Consider the following 23,866-nt stretch of genomic DNA (forward strand, 5'->3'; position numbering starts at 1 on the left):
GAGTGGCATCTACGTCCCATCTGATACAAAATTGATTTCATCTAGTGTACATTCTTTAATGTTATAATTATACCAACTGATCATCAGTCAGCTTATTGATGCTCGTCTAGTTACTATCCCATTTATTTTATTCATAGAATAATTGCAGGAATCTGCCTTTAAGGCCATCTTAAAATTTAGTTTTGCATAGAAATAAATTTTTTGATGGTTTAGTGGTTATAAAAGGAGCAAATATTCAGGAGATAACTAAATGTAAATAAATATTTGTGTATTTGCCTGACTTGTGACAGCTGTTGCAGTGATAATTAAGTAAATGTTATTCAGTTGCACATTCTTGACGAAGTAACATCTGTTTTGTAGAATTACGTAACTATAAACAACTTTAAAAAATAAAACTGATTTTAAAAAAATCCTAGCTAAAAAGTGAAAAATTTAATTTTTTTCCATAGTTCTGAAATTTGAGATTTTTTTGTAGTTGGTGGCAATTTAAAAACGACTGCTAACTCATAATTTCTGTGAGACCTCAAAAAATTGAAATTTAGAATAGAGAAGAATTTTATTTTTAATTTTAATTGTGTTTTGAAGTTTATATTGTTTAAATTCTTTTAGATTTGTTTTTAATTAAAATACAAATACGCCTACAAAAAAATACTCTCTGCCTAAAAAAAAATTTTCAGTAAAAATGAAAAAGGCAAGAAACGTGGGTCGTGATAAAAATAAGAAATGGAATGCAAAGAAACAATGTAAAATAAAGTGTTATCAAATTTTTGCCTATGGAATGTAGGAGTAGTTAATGAGTCTGGCTGATTTTCTTGAATTTTCATGCAAAATAATTTTGAATACCAGAATGTCATTGTATACACCATCGCCTTAAGCAATAAATATTAAATAGTGAAAAGTATGTAGTATTCAAATTGTTTGTGTAAATAAATTTAGGCTTTTTTAAAAAAAATCTTACATTTAAGAAATCTGAAAAACCACATTAATGGGATTCTGTATAATTTTATACGAGCAATTGAATTTTTTGTGCGCTATTATGAACAATATTTGAAACAAATTTTCAAATAGTTTTTATTTTACTAATCTAATATGTGCCTACTGCCAATTCAATAAAGAGAATTTTTCTTACTCTTGTATTGAAAATACTCTTACTTGAACTTCATAAGGGTAAAATTACATTCTCACATAAATTCTTTGGGACTCTGATGATCTTCCACAGAAAGAAACTAATTTAAAAAATATTAAAAAAAGTCAAGACTATTCTTTTATTTTAAGAAGGCAATTATAATATTTACAGTTACTCAAAAGTAATCTTTCTAATTTTTGAAGATGTTTCACATGGAGACTTGAAATGCTGAGGAGTGTGTTTAGGTTAGTTTTACTCTACCTTTTGTTGATGATAATGAAATTTATCTCCCTTTGGGAGAGGAAGTCACATTTTTAACTAGCAGCTTACATCACACAGCAGTTCATTTCAAAGTTTTCATTAAGAAAAAAAAAAATGGTGTAAAGAATTCTCAAGGATATTCCAGCCACAAAATACAGATGAACAAAGATCGGGGTACTACCAGTTTCAAAGTATTCAAAATCGAGTGAACATTCATTTGTTTGGAGATTTGGTGGTATAGGATGAGTATTTTTGAAACAATTCATAAAGATAGAGAAAGGATTAACTACATACATATTTTTCATCTTATTACAGTTAAATATGTTTTCCTTCTCTAATTTTGCTTCTATTTTTAAATGTACAGTGTCAATAAAGGTTTAGTGTTTCGAAGAAAAAAATTACAGGCAGCAGCACAGGATAAGCGAATGACTAGGAGATGGGTTGTCAGATTTATTACAAGTTTATTGAAAATCTCCATTCCATACTTGAAAAATAGTGCAAGAACATCACATCACATCACATCGCCCAAATTCATTTGTTGCAATATTGAAAAGTAAAAAATTTAAACCTTTTGATATATATTTATTGCAAACGTTATTGGGTTGATTTCAACTATAGTCAAGTTCTGCAAAATCATGACTGCTAACAATGATGTAGATCCTTTATTCATTAAATAAAATAATTTTTAGTGATGAGGTCACTTCAGTGCTGAATTATATAGTTTCTTCCTGTTATACTTAAGTGGCACACTGTCAAACAATGTACAAAGGACGATTTGAAAACTTATTACACGGAATTCTGGTAAGTTCCTAAATGAAATTAACTTACCAGGTTAATGATGGTTTGAATATGATTTTGGTTACTGTTTTTTACTTTTTTACAAAAATAATATTAGATTCAATGAGTATTTTTTAATATATGCTTTAAAATGTATACATAATAATTAATTTGAATAATATATATTCATTAATAAATATATTTTAATGTGATCATTATCTTATGCATATATTTTTTAATCACCAGAATTTAATAAAAGCAACAATTAATTATTTTTGTTTGTAAACTCAATAAATTGGACAACCAAGTACTTACACCATCCCAGTAGGTTTCCACTAGGAATTCAGTAAACTCACTTTAACTCTAAAATAACTGCTTTAAACTGTGCTTAAAAACCGTGTACCATATTCTTGAATGTGATAAAGTATAGAATTAGATTATTATCCTGCTTCTAGCTATTCTATTTGATTAATTTTTTTTCGATTATTTTATTTTACACAAAACTTTAACCGTGGTCTTGAAAAGGTCCAGAAAATTTTTTCTGGACCATCACCCCCACTAATTTTAGCTACGAGCCGCCACTGGATCTGACGTAATCAATTTTAAATTTATTTCATGTAAAATGTTGTACATGCATAATCCAGTACAAAATGTAAAACACAAAAATCGAGGTAATGGGCACAAATTAAAATAAACAAGCTATTGATGCAAAAGCCCTTAGGTTTAGGTTTTAAGTATAAGGAAAACAAAGACTACAGAAAACTTTTTCATAAAGACAACGCTTTCCATAACAACGTTGCAAAAAGTACCAATTATCCAAATCGTCTGAAATCCTTACGTAAAAATTTAATCTATTTACTGAAGAAACTGGAAAACTTTAGATGAACTATTTGATCAAATAAGATCAATAATAAGTTTAATCAATAACTGGATACTTAGTGGATGATTGTCTTTTTCATCATAAGTAGCGTTCGTTTTTGGATTTTGAATATGGCCAGCATATTAAAATTAATTTTTTTTTACTGTTGTTAAAAATTTAACGTTAAAAAAGTTTCAAACGAACGAGTCACCGTTTTATTCTTCGCCAATATGACATGAACGAAAAAATATCCGTTATTAGTTATCCATAAATCAAGGAATTCAACATGCTTCAAAAGCATTAAAATCGACCAGTAAAGAATTGAAATAATAAATCAGTACGAATATTTTCAATGAGTTTTCTTTTTTGCTTTGGATATACTGGATCGTATAAATTAAGTTTTTCTAACGTAGTCTTAAGTAAGTTTTACAAGATTTTCTCTTGGTAGTAACCTTTTGCAGTTTTTATGTCACCCTGGTCCATCGGCTGTAGTACACATATATTATATCCCGAAGAAAAATTGCTTAATTCTTTTAAAGCCTGTGATATCAATATGTGACGTATACATTTTTTTTACTGTTTAGCCTCCGGAGCCACCGTCAGAATTACTTGAGAGGATGATATGTACGACTGTAAAATAAGTATAGTCTTGCACAATCTCAAGTTGACCATTTCTGAGATATGTGGTTAATTGAAACCCAACCACCAAAGAACACCGGTGTCCACGATCTAATATTCAAATCCGTATAAAAGTAACTGCCTTTACTAGGATTTGAACCTTAGAACCCTGGACTTCGAAATCAGCTGATTTGGGAAGACGTATTCACCACTAGACCAACCCGGTGGGTTATGCGACGTATACCTATTTAATGACTTTTTTCTTTTTTTTAACCACACCAGGGTGTTTTGGCAATTTTTATTGACATAGAGGCAGAATTTCCTTCCTTGTATTGGAGTTCTGTTCTCTTAGTTCGAACGTCACAATGTTCCCGTAGCCCTGCAGACCGTGGTACGTGACTATTTGTCTAACGTACGACTCTGTTGCGCACATAGTTGTGGAAAAATCAGTCACCAGGGGAAGCCCGCAGGGTTCCGTTCTCGGTCCCTTGCTGTGGAATCTGGTATTGGACGGATTTCTGGGGTTGACATTTCCAGAAGGAGTCACGGTCCGGGCTTTTACCGATGACTGTCTCCTGTTAGTTCGTGGTAATTCACAACCACAGCTAGAAGACCGGGCGCAAGAGGCTTTGTCAACCGCAGAAGGCTGGATGGACATGCAAAATTTAAAAGAGTTCAGTGTCCAAGACGAAGTGTATGCTTCTCAAGGGTGCAGACAAATTATCGTACAGTCGCAACCCCCATATTAAGTATAAAGGCTGTGTAATCAGCCGAGTTAGAGTTCATAATTACCAAGGTGTTTTGTTTGATGAGATGTTGCTGTTTAGCAACCGCATTAGGCAAGTAGCGGCGAACGCCATTTGTTGATGCACAAGCTTAGGAGGATTGCTCGGAAGGATTACGGGCTGTCGGGCCGTCATTTGTATATGGTGTACCGAGGTGTCTTCGAAAGCATGACTTCTTATGCTGCGTCCGTTTGGGCGCATAGGTTGGAAAGAAATCGAGCACTAATTCAAAATTTAAGGAGTGCCCAGCGCAAAGACTTAATCGTATGCACTGGTGTGTTTAAAACAACCTTCTACGAGGCTACCACCATTGAAGCGACACCGCCTCCGTTTCTGGATGCCGTGGAGCTCCTCCCCAGTTGGGCCACCCTTTACGTTTCTACTTCTAGTCGGGGTCCGACTAGACCGGGTATGCTTCCCTTGCATGCCCCCCAGACCCTTGCGCGCCCGCCTCACAAACTTCGAAGGTTCTTCATGCGTCATCAGAGTGTCCCGATCTAGTCACTCTTGCATGTGATTGAGCCAAGACATCCTCAGCAAGAAGGCTACTTCCCTGGCCCTGCAAGATTCCGTGTTTCAACCCCTCTGACTATGCTATCTTTTTAGTCAGCTCCTTGTAATTCATTTTTTTCTAATTACCGCCAACCATGGTGTTCAGATATCCATGTCCTTTGCCAAATGTTACTCCGCATCACAGAGAACAGCTTCTCTTTTTTTCAGAATGTGTTGCAAGGAATTTCACTCCACTGTCGTTTTCCCTGGAGCATGTATTTCACCATTTTCTCCAGGGTTATCTAGTTGAGGCCATGCAACATTCATGCTCGCTCCCATCTTCTTCACCCGAAGTATATATGCTCCGGCGTATCTTCACTGCCACAATAAACACAATCTGGAGACATCCTTTTACCGAAGCTGAAGAGATAGGCACCGAAGACTCCATGTCCAGAGAGGAGTTGAGTCAGAAAGTAGTTTACATCTCCAAATCCTCCCTGGAGCCACAACTCCAGGCGTAGTATGAGCCGATGAGCCGTTTAGTCCACCGACCTGAGTTCGACGCCTCCCATTCGGATTGCCACTCTTCATTGCGCCTCCGTTTAGCCTCTATCTTTGGTATGCCGTCATGAACTCTCTTGATCTCCAACGCTCTGAGGTGGATGGGCGGGACTCCAGCTATCACCTCTGCTACAGCCTCGGATATGGTCCGATATGACTGATGTTGGCGCGTCGTTGTAAAGAAGCCAGCCTGTTGGCGTTACGCTTAACTTCCAGCGCCTCAAACCACACCGTAACCGAATATAGCCCAATCGATGTGGCCACGGACAGAAGCATCTTGCATTTACTCGCCCGCGGCCCCTGTCGAGGTGCCAGGAGACCACCCAAGTCCGCTAGGACCTTTACTGTCCTCTCCGTTACTTTCTTGATGTGGAGGGTGAAGCGGCCAGATCGGTCCAACCATACGCCGAGGTACTTTGCGTTCTTCTCCTCTTGTACCGTACAGCCGTCAACCTGTATCCCCATCCTCCGCAGATGTCTGCGACCGGGTAAGGCCACCACCGCCTTGTTCTGCGGAGTTAGTCTCAGCCCCCTCTCTTCGAGCCATGCACTTACTCCTCTAACCGCTTCGTTGGCGGTCTCCTTTACTACAGTCTCCGCGACCACCTGCGCGTCTCCTGGTAGTTCTATTCGCAGGAGGCCGTCGTACGCCACATTCAAGAGAAGCGGTTCTAGGACCGAGCCCTGTGATACTCCCCCGTACATGTCAAAATCAACTCTTCTTCTCGGTTCTACAAACATCTTTCTATTCTTGAAATAGTTATTGAACACCGACAAGAGTGGATCACTGATTCCTCTAAACTTTAACTCATCAACTATGACATGTCAGGGGACGCTGTTAAAAGCATTCTGGATATCTAGTAGAACCACCAACGGGATCTTCTGTCGCCGCCAAGTGCCCGCAGCACGTTCTTTCGACCAGTCCGTCCTGATCACATTCACCGTTGACTTTCCCTTGGTGAAACCATATTGACGAGGGGAGAGTCCCTCCGCTGCTGTTAGCTCCTCCTTGAGTCATTCTGATATTAAGCTCTCATACAGTTAGCCCCTAGTGTTGAGAAAACATATTAACCTATACTTAATCTCCCTCCCGGGTGGAAGCCCCGGCTTGGGAAGGAGTACCATCTTTGTTTCCTTCCAGCAGCGAGGGAAGTCGCCTCTATCCAGGGCGGTGTTCATTATGTCCAAGGACATAATGAACACCGCCCTGGAGACTCTGAAACACCGCCTTGTCGCACAACCCTGGGTGTCGTGCGAAAAGGCATTTTATCATCGTCGCAGGCACTTCGTCTGGCTCTGGGCTCTTCTTGATGTTGATCCTGGACGTCGCCCAATGAATTTCATCCAAGGAGAAGCGCAGTGCATGGCCGGCATTCATTTCCGTCCAGTCTCCTTCCTCTATGGCTGTAAATAGCGACAAAATCGCTCTTGTAGTCTGAGTGCGGAACAACCTGGGGAGGCGTCGGCCGAACCTCTTCATTAGAATTTGGTACGTCTTCCACCAGGGCCGCATCCAGTTCACTAACCAGTCGTCGCTAAGCTTCCTGTTTTGCTCTCCGGATTGCATCTCTCAGCCGTCTTTTCACAGCTTTATACTCCTCCCTTAATTCATCTAATTGTTCAAGCTGGGTGTTTCATTGACCTCTGGCCCTCATCAGGATCCTTTGCCTGCGTTGGGTCTCTTTCCTGAGAGAGCAATGTCCATTAATCAAGTAAAATTGTCTTCGTGGTGTTCTCGACGATTGTGCCACCTGGGCACATTGTTTCTGTAGAACAGTCATCAGGTCTTCCGGAGTCAGGGGCTGGACGTCTCCTATCTCATCAACAACCGCATCCGCTATCCTTTGTAGCTGATATTCAGTGGGCCTCCACCTCCGTGAGGGGGAGGGTGGCGGGTGCGAGTGTCTCCGACCACAAAGATTATCGCTTGTGATCACTTCCAAATTCTTCGTAGCTCACTTCCCACCTCTCCACCATTGGTGCCAGTCCTACCGATCCAGCTGTTATGTCGAGGAGTGACCCATCCCCCCTTCCGATGAACGTGGGATCAGCAGGCATATTTATGACCACCATCCCGAGCGATGACATCAGCGCCGCCATTTCGTAACCCTGGATGGTGGACCTCAATCCTCCCAACTCCGCACTTTCGGCGTTGAAATCCCCGACTAGAATAACTGGTTTCGTGTTCTATGAATCAGCTCTCTAGTCACGTCAATATTTCTTGGAAATTCTAGTCCGCTATTTGGGGATATGTAGGCACTCACTAGCAGGCAGTCTGTCAGCACTACCGCCATGAAGCCTCTCCCTACGATAGTTCGTTCTATTGCATATTTATTGGACACAACTCCAATCGCAGCATCTCCGTCTTGGTTAATAGCCAGGGACTTTCTCCCGCCAGTCGCTTATTGGGTTCTGATATTAGAAGGAAGTCCGCCTGTGCGATCACCGCTGTTTCCCGCGTAAGGTCCCTGGACGGCTGCACTACCTAGTAACCTTTTCTTTCTTTTTCCTGTTTAGCCTCCGGTAACTACCGTTTAGATAATTCTTCAGAGGATGAATGAGGATGATATGTATGAGTGTAAATGAAGTGTAGTCTTGTACATTCTCAGTTCGACCATTCCTGAGATGTGTGGTTAACTGAAACCCAACCACCAAAGAACACCGGTATCCACGATCTAGTATTCAAATCCGTGTAAAAATAACTGACTTTACTAGGACTTGAACGCTGTAACTCTCGACTTCCAAATCAGCTGATTTGGGAAGACGCGTTAACCACTAGACCAACCCGGTGGAATGCAAAGTTGACGGGAGTTTATTTCTCCCTACTTATCGCAGAACCTGGACAGAGTCCCTTGCTGCTGGATCATTCTAATCGGGCTTGTTTTTTTTTTTAAAGGGTTATTTTATATAGCGGGTCTAATTTTTTCAAGTTTTGGTTATTATTATTTAGTTAATTTAAGACGGATTTAATTGCATTCCAATCCATTGTTGAACCAGCGTTATCGAACCCATTTTATGGGCCGACCGCGGAAGGCTAGGCTTATGAAGCCTGTCCTCCCGACGCAATTCCCCTTCAGACCGTCTACTGAAGTCCTTTCGGTGCTAACGCTTAATAGGCTAGCAGGAATACGCCACAACGGGGCACTAACTATAAGGAGGGAGCAATGCGACCCCTACTCCGGAGGAGTCGCAGTTGCTGGTTTATTTTTATCTAACTAGTAAGTTTTAGAAAGGAAAGATTGTGTAGAAGTTCTTCATCCACTTCTGTTATGGCTGCCTTCCAGGACGCATCTCTGCTGGGCTCTGTTCCGGACTCCAGTCCGTGATGTTGGGACGAGTAGAGGGTCTTCCTTCTTCTTCATCTTCTTCTTCTCCCTCTTCTTCTTCCGAAGACCTCTTTATTCTTTTTTGGCCTGCACTTTCCAAGAATTGGCAGTAACCGAAGTTACATGCCGTTAACCTTGAAATTCCCGGGGCCCCGAAGGGCAGAACGGGGGAAAGTGCAGGTTTCTTCGTTCTTCCGTGCTGTCAGTGGCTGCTGGGCTTGTGACTGCTGGGCTGATGGCTGCTGGGCTCGTTCCCTCTTTCTTCTTTCTTAAAGGAAGGTAATAGGGAACTTACAAAATGGTGATACCTATTCGCGATCGCGGTTTTGGGGCGGCGGTTTTCTTAGAAGAAGTAAGAAATTATTCACTCCACGTAATTATTAACCTTCAGACACACGTGTGTCCGGGAAGGGGTTGGGGGGACCGCGTGGCCGCAGTGAAGAAACCATTTGTTTTGGGTGGCTGTTGGTATCTGCAACAAAAGAAACAGAACACACACACACGAAGAAAAAACCAAAAATAAATAAATAAATAAAAAAAATTGATTTTTACTTTCCTTTGGACTGGCAGGATGAGAGGAAGGAAAGGCCGTTTCCCAAGACGGCACGACGAGTCGTTCCACATCCACGTTTCTCCCGTTTCTGAAACAAGAAAAACAGAACAAAACACACGCGGAAAAAATAAAAATTAAAAATTAGGACCGCGTTTTTGTTTTATGCGCGACTTACCGTATTTGACGTCTTCAGACTATATAACTCGCGAAAATTAAGCACTCGCGACCCCGGAAACGCCTCTGACGCGTTATTCCGTTTATGGCTATGCGATATGGAGGCCCCTAAGCCTGGTTTGTCGATTCTCGGCTCCGCACCGCATCATCACGGTGGTTCGTCCAGTACGGCGTGAGGCCGCTTCCTTACAACTGTCGGGGTTGGGTCCTCTCGGCAGATGTCCCGAAGATGACTGTGCTCGGACACAGCCGCTCTCCCGAACAGTCTGCGCGCCTGCGCCACCCCCACCTCGGACACGGATTAAAATCTCGCATCAGATCGGAGAGTGGCGTTCCTGACGAACCACGGAGCTCCAAAGATCGTCCGCAACGCGATGTTTTGGACGGCCTCGATCTTCTTTTGAAGCGAGGAGCTCAACACTGCCCCCCATGCCGGGTAAGCATATTCAGAATCGGCAGTACTACAGCCGAAAAATGAGTAGCTTAGTTGCCAGTGGGTACGGGCTGGCACTGTTCAGCACTGGGTATAGCGAGGCTCTGGCGGCCTTAGCCCTCCAGGTCGCATAATTTACATGTTCGCCGAAGGTAAGCCGCCTGTCCAACACCACCCCCAGGTACTTAACCGTTTTCTCAAAAGGGATTTTCTCCCCTGAGATTTCCAGCTGTCTGGCCGGTTTTCGTGTCTTGTATGTGAACATCACGGCCACCGATGTTTCACCGTTGACCCTGATTCTCCACATATCGAGCCATGGTTCCACTAAGTCCAGCTGCCTTTGGAGCCTCCGGACCGCGTAATCCACATTTGCGGATTCGTAGAAATATGCCGTGTCGTCTGCGTAAAGGGCCGTTTTGACCCCTTCCGACAGCGGCATATCGTTCACGTACAAAGTGTACAAGAACGGGGAAAGCACTGCTCCTTGGGGAACCCCAGCGGCTATTTCTCTGGTAGAGGAAATCGTTTCCCCTACGCGCACGACAAAATGTCGGTCTAGCACATATGACCGCATCAGTCTGACATAGCGGTAAGGGATCGCCGAACCAACCCGGTGGGTTGCACTACCTAGTAACCTACCGACCGTTTACTTACCTCTCAGTAACAAAATTTTCCGATCGACCTTACCGCATTCATCATCGCACGAATGAATTTCTTCTTAAAAATTTTCAGAAATCATTCGTGTTCATTTGTTATTTCAATTCTCTACAGGTTGATTTTAACGTTTTTGAAACATCTTGAATTCTTTGACTTATTAATTAATAATAACGGACGTTTTTCCGTTCCTGTTATATTGGCTCAGATAAAACGGTGACTGATTCGTTGGAAATTTTTCTGCCGGCACATTTTTATCGTTAAAATTTTAAAGTTTTACTAAGTAGCTTATAAAATATTCTTATTTCATCAGCACTGAATAAGTCGTCTTCCTTAAAATTATCCAGGTACTTGTAAAATTTAAATCAACATCCTTAGCTTCACTAAACAATATTTTGGGAAACGACATTGCTTGAATTTTACCAGCCGACCATTAGAACCTTTAAAATTCAGAAACCCCTAATTTTTTGGGAAGGATTAAGTTTCTGTTTTTATTAATGGACAGTTTACTGCAATGTTTGTACTTCTCGTTCGCCGTAATTTGCAAGAGACTTAATTAATTTACTCGAATTCTGGTCTACGAATATTTCTGAAGTTGCTTCCTGAATTAAAAGCTTTAATTGTTTTTTCTCTGTTTTTCTATACGTGCCTACAAACGATCTAGGTTATTGAATGTTTTTACAAACGTCAACTTACGTAACAATCTTTTCTTGCTCGCGAGTAACATTAATTTTTTCGTGGAAGACAAAATTTTTCTTTGGACAAAAGTTTTGGTTGTATTAATACCAATGTAAACGATAGCTATAAACATCAATTCTGAAATCACTAAAAATATAGAAGGCTAAAGAAAAGAGACATTTATGCAGTATGCTACTTAAACAGAAATAACTGAAGAATTGCAATTTATCTTTCTTTAATGAGGTTCACGGAAAACGAAGAAAGTTTGTTAACTTCTGATGACAGAAAGATCGATTTCTAAAAGTAGGCAACAAGCGAACAAGAATGTTAGTAAATAACGGTTATAAAACCTTTTTCTCGATTCTCATATCGAAAAATCAATCAAACAGTAATATCGACTGTAGAATAGTAAGTTTCTATCTGAAAATAAAGATAGGCGTGTAAAGAAAGATAGATTACTTGTTCTGGGTAACAAAACTGTCATTTCGAAAAAGGATTGAACCATAATGCAGTACCTATGTAAAATAACTTGCGATTTTTACGATTTGTAATTTTACAATATATTGTATTAAAGAAGAACGTGACCATAAAGGGTAATTGTCCAAACAACTTTCTCGGTGTCGGTAAAACAAATCTCGATAATAATTAAATAGTTTTTATTAGTGCATTCACTTCGTCTAACTTTGGTTACGTGAACAATAATAATGTTACTAGAAAAAATAATCACGTGGTGCCCAGGAAAATATCACCTCTAAAAAGAGGTGATTGGAATATTATTTGCCGTAATAGAAGTAAAATATATCTCTAGTGTTAATGTTGAAATGTAAAGAGAGCAAGAACTATTGTCACAATAACTTACTGTCAATAAATTTACTGATGATCAACTGATTAATGAATGAGTTATCTGGATAAATTGATAAATTTACAACTAAAACCAGTTTCAAAGTTCAGTAGAGAATTTGGTAAGGAATTATTTAGATCAGGCCAGCAGTTCTTGAGCTTTAAGGGTGTATCGGTACTCATATATGTTACAGACCATAGTATTGATTTTATTAAGAAGCTGCTTTCATGTTTATAGCGTGAAATACAGAAATAGTTGTGTACGAGAAGATATGTTCTGGTAGTTGTACTACCAGATTCGTAAATACAATTTAGTTAAAAAACTTGATTTAATAAACGCGCCTACGGTGTTAGTCGTATTTTTAATTGTTTTAAAAACGTTATTTTAATAGACAAAGAGAGTTTAATTTCGAATTGCTCGTGTCCGTAGGTGGAAGTTCCAAAATTTTTTCAATAAATATTGGAGAATTTGAAAAAAACATGCTGCTGTAAAATATTACAATGTTTTAAAATAATTAATATTTATGTTAAGTCAATTTAGCAAGGTTTATCGGCAATATTTAAGTGCCATTATCTGACATGCAACAATCACGCTCGAAAATCCTATAAGTATTTCTAGTAATTTATTCCTCTCCAGGTCTACTAGGAAAACTGAGAGGTGAAGTGATCTCTTCACCGTCATTCCAGACTCGCCATTATTCATGAACTATCATATGCAAGAGAAATCTTAAGTATCTAGTGAAATCTTATCTTTAGTATTTACTTCTTTCGCGAGTTTTAAAAATGTCTTCTGGTTAACCGAATTATCAAGTCTATTTGTTACCAATTGTCTTATTCTTATTCAGTTGGCATAATATTATAAACTATCTTCTAGATTACCTAAATAAAATATAAATAATAATCTATATATATAAAATAATAACATGTTGTGAGTGATTCATAATCAACATCCAGCAAAACCTATTGAAGGTAAATTGATGAAAATTTATATACACATCCTTCTTACAATGTATGTAGGTGCCCACTAAGAAAGGATTTTTTTTAATTCCGACCTTAAAGGGTTTAAATGGAATAACAATGAAATGTACTATTTTTTTGAGTTTTTTGGTAACAAACGAAGATATCAACTTGATTTTTGGTGCGTGTAATCTAAAAACCAATTTCTAGATTTTTCGAAATTCGACTTTGAAAGGGGTGAAACATTTTGAACAATGGTTGCAAATTTATCCCATTTCCGACTATACAAAACAAAATGTTCACTAGATTTGGGCTTGCTAATATTCTTCAGATAAATATCTAAAAACCATTTTCGGGTTTTTTGAATTTCGATTTTCTAAGGGTGCGAGGTGTACGGCGCGGTAGCTTTATCAACACAGCCATTACCACTGTTACTGTATGTTGTAAATGCAAATAATACTCAATCCTGGCATCTCTCTGATTAACGGGAACCGGCTCGAGCCTACCAGAGCTACTGTCTGTGTAATTATAGTGACCACCGGAATGGTCAGTGTCATTTGATGTTTAATTATAAACTAATAACTTATCAACCGTATTTTCTTTACGATTTTATTTTATACATGTAAATAGAATCTGTTAATAGTAATATTAGAGTCGTATGAAATTTAATAAAAAAATTTAGTGATATTTTCCAGAACTCAATAAGTTATATATATTTACTATGTGCGCATAGGAAATAGTTATTAATCTCAGGATAGTAAACTATTAATAACTTAGAGGAGACAAAAATATTAAGGATTTACTAAGATAATGAGTGCTACATTTGCGTGTAAATTTTTGCTTATTCATTTAGCGTGTTCAGCATTTATTTATTTTTCTAGGTGATGCATTACTTTTGAATGAAATGTAGTAGAAATAACAAAGATGGACCACTGAATGTGAAAATAGGAGGAGAAAAGATTATGGAGGTAGAAGAATTTTGTTATTTGGGAAGTTAAATTACTAAAGATGGACGAAGCAGGAGCGATATAAAATGCCGAATAGCACAAGCGAAACGAGCCTTCAGTAAGAAATATAATTTGTTTACATCAAAAATTAATTTAAATATCAGGAAAAGATTTTTGAAAGTATATGTTTGGAGTGTCGCTTTATATGGAAGTGAAACTTGGACAATCGGAGTATCTGAGAAGAAAAGATTAGAAGCTTTTGAAATGTGGTGCTATAGGAGAATGTTAAAAATCAGATGGGTGGATAAAGTGACAAATGAAGAGGTATTGCGACAAATAGATGAAGAAAGAAGCATTTGGAAAAATATAGTTAAAAGAAGAGACAGACTTATAGGCCACATACTAAGGCATCCTGGAATAGTCGCTTTAATATTGGAAGGACAGGTAGAAGGAAAAAATTGTGTAGGCAGGCCACGTTTGGAATATGTAAAACAAATTGTTAGGGATGTAGGATGTAGAGGGTATACTGAAATGAAACGACTAGCACTAGATAGGGAATCTTGGAGAGCTGCATCAAACCAGTCAAATGACTGAAGACAAAAAAAAAGCATTACTTTTTATTAAATTCTGTTCAGGTAAAAAATAGATTTATCTAAAATCCGTCTCTTTACTAATGCTAAGGAAAAGTAAAACATTATTACAATGGCCAGCCATGTAACTTGCAGGATGTGTGAAGAATGTATGAGCCAAAATTATATCAGAATATCTGAGCGATGCACCAGAAACAGACTAGGTTGAAATTTTATCTTAATTTTACAAGTAAAGTTCTACATAGTGTCAATTTTCTTCTCTTTTATTTACTTGTCTAATGATTTGTTTCTCTTGCATACATTCTGTTATTGGGTTAAATTCAATTTTACTACATTAATATTAGTTTATATGTTTTAGAATGTACAGAGTAGAGCACGAAATGATCCAACATTTGGTTTTGTTAAAAATATTTATTTGAATCGGAATATTTAAAAGTAAAATACAACGTGTTTACTATATACCTGGAGATTAGGTTCCGTTTATTAAAACCGCCATCGCGTCTAGTAACTTCTTCATCATGAACTCCTGTGTTATTAACTTGAAGACAGATATCCTCAGTATCTCGTTGCACGCCTCAGTGATCAGTTCCATCGCTGTACGAGGATGTGGGAAAATCTTTTCCTTTAGAAAATAATCACACGGATTCAAATCGGGTCTGTTCGCGGCCAGTTCTGTCCAAACGCAAAACGATTAGGAAATTGGTTTGAAATTATATTTGCGTTAAAATTTTCAAGCAGAATGTCTAAAACAGCACTGGCTGTGTATGGTCTGGCTCCATTCTACATGAACCGCTAGTTTTCTAATTGAAACCCCTTGGCAAGAAGCTGTGGAACAAAACTGTTACGCAGCATGTTTAGATAACAATCACCGTTCACTGTCTGTTCAAAAAAAAATGGTTCTATTATCCCAGACTTCAGATAGTGGCCCGTACCGTAATTCTTAAAGCGTGATGGATTTTCGGAAGCCCAAAAATGCACATTTTGTTTATTAATGATCCCGAGTAGGTAAAAATGTGCCTCATCTGAAAACCAAACATTTTTCAACAATACGTCTTCACAGCCAGTTCAGCGAATGCCATTCTTTGATGTTTGTTGTCAACCGTTAATTTAGGCAACACTGTTATATTGTACAGATACAAATGCAAATCGGTTTTTAAAATTTGCTGCCCAGATTGCCTAGAGATCCCAAGTTACGCTGCTGCTTTTCTTGTTGATTTATCCGGGCTCCTCAGCAATGCTGCTCTGACAGACATTCTGTGGAGAACGAATGCCGTTCACGCTTACTGTCAAATACTGAACCGTTACTATTATATTTTTCGTAAAAACTAGACGTACTGTTTTAAATGAGGGCGACCACCGAGTTTGAAAATGAAAATGTGCACGAAACCTAGGCTTAACATACGTTGCCCGGACAGTCCTGGTTTTTTATTGCTGCCCGGGGTAATGTCCGGGGTTGCAAAAATGTTCGGAGTAAGAGAATTTTATTACTGGCGAAGAGTTTTTTAATTTTAGACCTATTCGTTCGACATCGCGTTTTTAAACATTCTCTTCGGTCGTGCACTCTCAACTGAGCGTGGAGCAAGCACTGACGTCGATTTTGACGGATTTTGGCTACCGGTCTCGCCACAGCGTTTTACTTAGTCATCTGGCAACACAACAGGGGCAATGTGTTTATGTTGTTTTCCTGTGTGAAGTAACTCGTCTACACGTTTTTGATCATTTTATCTCTATTCGTTTTTTGTCTCATCATTTAGCAATGGGCAAAAGAAAATGTGTATTTAATGCTAACCTGCAACAGGAATACAAATTTTTGAAATTGTGTAATGACAATAATAATGAACGTTCTTTATTGCATAGTATATACTGGAGAATTTTCTGTTGCACATAAAGGAAAGGGTGATATTGAAAAGCACATGAAAACAGGTAAAAATAGGAGTGCTGTTAATGCTACTGCTTCAGCAAACATAAGAGATCTTTTTAACGCCCAAGATGGGAATAACAATAACAGTGATCTGGAGTGTGCTGCTAAAGAAGCTACATTTTCATACCAACTGCCACTGCTACCACTGTTAGACACAAACTCGGTTTCAAAAAATCAGACTGTACACCTAAACTGCGAAAAAAGTTATATGACTCAAAATTTTCATCTGCTAGAACCAAAACCGAGACATGTATTGTTAATGTTATTTTGCCATTTATATTTGATAATGTGTTGCGCTCTTTGGAAAACATTAATTATGAAACAGTACCGATGGATAGCTCAAACAGAAGTGAAGTAAAACTTGTCTGATTGTTGTAAGATATTCAGTCTGAAGGAGGGAATTGAAGTTAAACTTTCAAATTTTGATGAACTGTCAGGTGAAATGGTCAAATTTTGACTCAGTATCTTTTGCAGGGTGTGAAAAAATACAAACTTGAAGAAAGGTTGGTTGTTATACTGCTAACACTAACAGTAATTTTGGTGGTGTGAAGAGAAAGAGGAATGAAAATGTGTTAAGAAAAATTTGAAGTGATTTAGATAGACCTATTTTAGGATGGTTGTTCAGCCCGCATTGTACACAATTCAGCACAAACAGCATGTGATTCTTTACCCCTGGACATAGGAGTTATTGTTATAAAAATTTATAAATATTTTCACATGTATACAGTAAGAGTAACGAAACTTAGAAGCGTTCTGTGAATTTGTGGAAACAGATTACAAAAAAGTATTATAGCAGCACAAGATTCCTTAGTTTGTTACCTGTAATAGAAAGAATTCTCTGTTTTTGAAATTTTTATATGGTACTCTACAGTTACTTAATAATTTAGTTCTGAAATTGGAAGCTAATTCTATCATAGCAACAGAAGCATTTCAGACATATTCTGCATTAATTTGTCAACTTCAGAAAAGAAAAACCCACAAATTTATAACATCTTCTATCAAAGAATTAAATAAAATAAAATAATGATGTTCAGGAACAAAAATTCTTCTCAAGCATAGACAATTTTTGTAATTCTTCTATTTAATACTTAGAGTTGTGGAGAAGCAGTTTTGATAAAGTTAGTAAGTTTCAGTGGATAAATTTACAAACTGAAATTGCCCGGTCCGATTTAGAAGAGAGTGCACAAGTTGTTAATGAAATTATAAAAGATTCCAAAAATATTGATGGCCTATTTGATGAACATACATTGTTGAACCAGGTAATTCAAAACCAAAGGATAGGTTGTGGTTCAAGTACTGAAAAAGTACCAGATACTGGTGAAGAGGTGGAAAGCAATTTTTATGATGTTTCAAAAGAAGGATGTCTCATGTTGCAATATTTATAAAATGGATGAGTTTGCGATGTCTTTGCCTGGGACATCTGATCCAGTTGAGAGAGTTTTTTCAATTACGGGGAACATTTGGTCTGCAGAAAGAGGTAGACTTTCAGTATCTACTGTTAAACATCTGCTAAATGTTAAAATTAATTCAGAACTTTCTTGTTGTGAAAAACAAACCATTTCTGAAAAAAGTCATGTCTAGTAAAAAATACAACTGAATAAATAAAGTTTAATGTTTCAGTAAACTGTTAAGATTTTTAAGTAATTTCAAAAATATATCCTGGGTTAAACCCAAAAAATATGGAAAGCCTAACAAAACCAACTTATTGTAAACACCATACTTTTCGTTTCATTAAAAAACAACAGTTTTAAAGAGCTGTACAACAGTCTTCCTTTTGTCAGCCATCTTGGAACGATAAAAAACAACGCACTCAGAAAGAGAAAAAACTAATGAACATGAACTGATGTCACTTCTGCCAACATAAAACACATTAATAATTATTAACCTAAGCAATTATTGCCAAAACAAATGTTGGATTATTTCATGTGCCATTCAGTAGAATTAACTACATTTAACTAGGAAAATAAAGGTGTAACTAAAATATTTTTTTTTGTAATAGTAATTAACTGAGAGCAATATGGAGATCCACTTTCTTATATTTGACTGAGTTTATTAAATTTAACTTTATTGTCATTTACTTGTACAATAATGTATTCCAAGCCTGATTGTTTTATTGAAAGATAAATTATAATTTTATGTTACATCAATAAAAGTTTTTTTATTAGTTTTTAACATAATATTTTTTTTTCTTAATCTGTATTGTTTTCTTTTCTTCTTTTATTGGCTATTTTCTTCTTTTTTTCATATTTCATGATAAATATGATGAGTTCCAGAAATGTTACCATCAATGGCAGAAGCGCTGGAATAAGTGTGTGCAATCAGAGGGGAACTACTTTTAAGGAGACAACACTAAACATGACTAAAACGGTAAGCAACTTTTTTTTTCACATCAGTCTCATTACTTTATTGTCGCACCTCGTATCTCAGGGGCCTCATATGCTCTATAAGCCATCAAACTCTGAGAGTAATAGTGTCCACTAAACAGGCAAGATTATGATAAGGAATATGCCTGTCTGCTCATTCCCTAGCACTGAGAAAAGTAGCTATGTTATATACTATCGAGCCATCTCACATGTGCTTGAATTGACTCCATTTGATAGCAGTCACTGATTGAAGAAATTGCTATGCTCTGCTCATTTATGCATCTGTCATATCCACTCTTCATTAGTTTTCATTAATTTTTTCTGTGTTTAGAGATATCTTCAAAAGAGAATTTCTTAGTCGCTTTAAAATATTTGTTTTTTGCATCCATCAGTGATTAGTTATTTGACTATTATTGATATTTTTAACTACATTTTAATTATTGTTCTTGATATTTTAATTTATCAAGAACAGTATCTGCCATATTACTAATACCAATACTTTTAAAATAAGTGATACTGTTCTAATGTTGTTTACTTGATGTAAAACAAATTACAATCTAAAAATTATACTACTTTAAATCATTTTTTTTTAATTCTTGATAAGATTATTGTTCAAGTTATAAAGAAACATGTTATTACAATAAGCATCAGTAGTTTGTGAAGAACGTTTTACAATAATGTAATTTAATTGTAGAAAAAATACTCACTCATAAGGTCTAATAATATGACTACATGAAAGAGTGATCAGAGAAAACATACAAGTCTACACATCTTCTATAATATCCTCCAAGACCCTCGTCACAGCTATTTGGACATCTTGTGTTGTTTGAAAATGGTGTCCCTTGACCGCCATTTTGACTCTTGGAAATAGAAAAAAGTCGCACGGAGCGATATCTGGTGAATAAGGTGGCTGTGGTAGTACTGAAATTTGTTTTGAGGTTAAAAATTGCTGTTCTGACAGAGCAGTATGGGATGGCGCATTATCGTAATGCAGAATCCAATTTTCAGCATGTTGGCACGAACATGAAGAACTCGTTTACAAAGTCTTTCTAAAATTTCTTTGTACAAATATTGGTTAACTGTTTGTGCAGGAGGCACCCACTCTTTATGAACAATTCCCTTGGAATTGAAGAAGCACACAAGCATGCATTTCACTTTTGACTTTCATATGCGAGCTTTTTTTGGTCTGGGTGATCTCTTTGAGCACCATTGTGAACTTTGGCGTTTTGTCTCTGGATCGTATTGAAAACATCAACCTTCATCACCAGCGATAACACGGCTCAACAAATCTGGATCGATTTCCGTTTGCTGTAACAGATCGGTTGCCACATTTTCCGTGTTTCTCGCTGTTGTGTGAGATTTTTGGGGCCATTTTTGCACAAATCTTTCTCATACCAAGATCTTCAGTTAATAATATTAGACGAACCGTTTCTCGATCGATGTTGAGTTCTTCTGTAATCATTTTCACGGATAATCTTCGATCAGATCGTACGATTTCACGCACCCTGGTCAAGTTGACATCTGTCCGTGAGGTTGATGGTCGTCCACTGCGGTCTTCATCTTCAACATTCGTTCTGCCTTCACTAAAAATTTTATGCTACCGAAAAACTTGAGCTTTTGACATAACCTCCTCTCCAAAAGCCTTCTGAAGCTTACCATAAGTTGTCGTCGCGTTTTCAGTTAATAATATTAGACGAACCGTTTCTCGATCGATGTTGAGTTCTTCTGTAATCATTTTCACGGATAATCTTCGATCAGTTCGTACGATTTCACGCACCCTGGTCAAGTTGACATCTGTCCGTGAGGTTGATGGTCGTCCACTGCGGTCTTCATCTTCAACATTCGTTCTGCCTTCACTAAAAATTTTATGCTACCGAAAAACTTGAGCTTTTGACATAACCTCCTCTCCAAAAGCCTTCTGAAGCTTACCATAAGTTGTCGTCGCGTTTTCACCCGATTTAACGCAAAAAGAAATGGCATACCGTTGCGCGATATTTTGCGGTTTCATTTCTATGACAAGGGACACAAACACGTGTTCACTTATTACAGCACAACTCACGACTGAGCAGTTGCATCAATGTGCGGCTTGGACTAGAAATAGCTTATAGACCAAGGTCAAAGATGGTGTGCCTACGCAAGCTGCAGGGTTACCACATCTTGCAAAGAAAAATCAGTCTTATTACTTTATTGTCGCACCTCGTATATGAAACTCGTTCCAAAAGTATCTTGTTATAAACAGGAGATTTCTGAAGTATCCTGAAATATTGCCTGGTATATTGAGGATGTCTTCAGTATTTTGAGATAACCAGGATGTCCCAGTGTTATTCTACATTTTTTCAGTTGTTTAAGGGAAATATCCATGATATTCTACAAATTCAAAGAAAAACATAAAGTTTCTAACGCATTGTCTTTATTCTTTTTTGTCAAGAATGTGATGCATGCTAAATAATAATACACAATACACTAATGCATAATGTACGATTTATCGACCTGAATGTATAAATCACAGCTTAAAAGATAGTGAACAGATAACCCACTCACTTCTACGTAAATAAAATTAAAAAAAAATGTTTAGCCTAATAGTTTTGATGGAAAAAATTATCAGATAGGATTATTAAATAAAATAGCAGTTATTAAAATTCTCGGTTTTTATTTGTTTACTTTATTGATATTATTGAAGCTGTTACCAGAATTCTGGCTGTAACTAACCAATCAAAGTTAAATATCCCATTACGGGCTAATGGATTCTATCTTACTTGTTTTTTATAGTTCACCTTTAAGTGCAGCTTTAACTAGTAGTTAAAGCAATGTAATCAATGTAAAGTGTAAAGCAATGTTAAAGCAATGTACATCTTGTTAACTAGATGCACATTTCTGTATAAATATTTAATAAATACTTGATTTTTGCTTCATTTTTCAGCTTTTACCATCTATGGAAAATATTGGTCGAAAAGATGTGAAAATCTATTGGCTTGGAGGAAGGACATGCAGGATCTTTGCTATCATTTGGGGCTGGTTAAATACAGCATGAGGTTGCTTCCTAACATTTGGTGGATGTAAATCTTCTATGTAGCATCTCTGATATACTGGTAAGAGAAGGCAGCAAAAAAAAGTAATTTTCTCTGAATGTGTAATTCCACCTGTGATAAAGTCATTAAAACTCATTTGAATTTGTTCGGATGATCCAAACAACTTGTTAAAGTAATTCTGTCAAGTGGATATCACTAACATTTCTCAAATGTGAAAAGGACTGGAAGCACATAGTCTAATAGTAAAGTAGTGGGGCTCAGTTGATTCAGCATCAGGTAAAATGCTCCTCTGATTGTCTTTGCTCCCTTCTGAACATGATCAATATCTGTAGGAGCTGAGGTTTAAGTGCAGACACTTAGCCTACTAGTTAGTAACTTTGTAGAAGATCCTTCCCAAAGGCCTACATAATGACAAGGACTGTGGCCATCTTCCTCTTACAGCAATAATGATACTGCTGACTAAATGTATAGCTGGAGTGGTGTTTGAATAGCCCTGTGAAATATTGCAGTTTAGGAGAAAAAGATAGCTTTATCAATAAGACCACCATGTTTTTCTAGCAGTTTGGAGATTATGCTGCATATGATATGAAGATGAAAATTATTGTGAAAATAGTAGTAACTTCTAGTATTTGTATATACTTCCATAAATCTATGAACACACCTAGACAGAACTGGTGTGTACACGCATGCTCAAGTGTGTGGTTTGAATTCAGATGGCCCATAAATCAGATGCAAATATTATCCACAGCATCAAAGAACATCACTGCAATACTGAAATAAAAATACAATAGTAACACAATTAATGTTAGAACAATGAAACAGCCTTTCATCCTACAGCTCTGGAACCGAATATGAACTAAAGGTCATCACCTCTTAGGTTTGTACAGTGAGAATTAAAATGAGCAGTTATTCAAAATGTATGTGTACAGATCACATGATATCCGTCTATAAGTTACTGGCATTGGTTTCCTTGTCATTGGCTGAAATGAAGATTTCTTTTCTCTAAATGAAGACTTTTCTCTTGAGCTGGCTTGTCTTATATACCTAAAATGCTTCAGGTCCTGAGAATCCTAATCTTCTTTATTTATATATATTTGAGGTTACCATCCTCAGGGAACATTCACTACTTTCAAGAATAAGTTTTGCATCTTGATAATGAAGTTTCCTATTTATTCAGTGTTCTCCAGATAGGACATGCATGTAGGTGCTCTGATGCTGGCTCCTTAATAGAATAAGAAAAGGGAGAACCTGAGCAACACATTTCTGAATATATATTTCAATCTATTTTCAAGCACAGATATTTGATGTACCATTTGATAAGTTTCAAGAAATCTTGGTTTTACAGGTTATGTAAAATAGCAAATGTTGTCTACCATAATTTGTCATATAATTGTTATACACTACGTTACTTATGATGATTATAAAATTATTTCATAGTTAAATTGTGAAAATTAGTGAAACCATTTTAGAATTAGAGAGACCGGACCCAGACAAACTCATTACTTTCCTCTTGAAAGTGGAGAAAAATTTAATTTCTCTCAGGAAGTAGTCTGTTAAGTATTTAGTGGTAAATAGCTTGTCTGATAACTGGGTTTCAGTCACGTAATTTAAAATTAGGTTTCAGTCCAGAAAAAAGTAAATTTCATCCATTATGATAGTCAGAGAAGTTGTATGGGTAACAGATAAATAAATGTACATAATTCTGGTTAAATGATTAACATTATGTGAAACAAAAGATAACATGAAAAGAATAAATTCTGAGGGATACACAGGAAAACTTTCAGTACATATATGTTTAGATATACAGTCAACTAAATTTTAATAAAATTATTATTTAATAGTGGGATAACTATAAAAAAGTATTGTAAGTTTTGGAATACATTTTTATGGACATAATAATAATTATGTGATATGTTGTTCTT

The sequence above is a fragment of the Lycorma delicatula genome, chromosome 3 (assembly GCF_047948215.1).
Source record: "Lycorma delicatula isolate Av1 chromosome 3, ASM4794821v1, whole genome shotgun sequence".
In the NCBI taxonomy this organism is placed as follows: domain Eukaryota; kingdom Metazoa; phylum Arthropoda; class Insecta; order Hemiptera; family Fulgoridae; genus Lycorma; species Lycorma delicatula.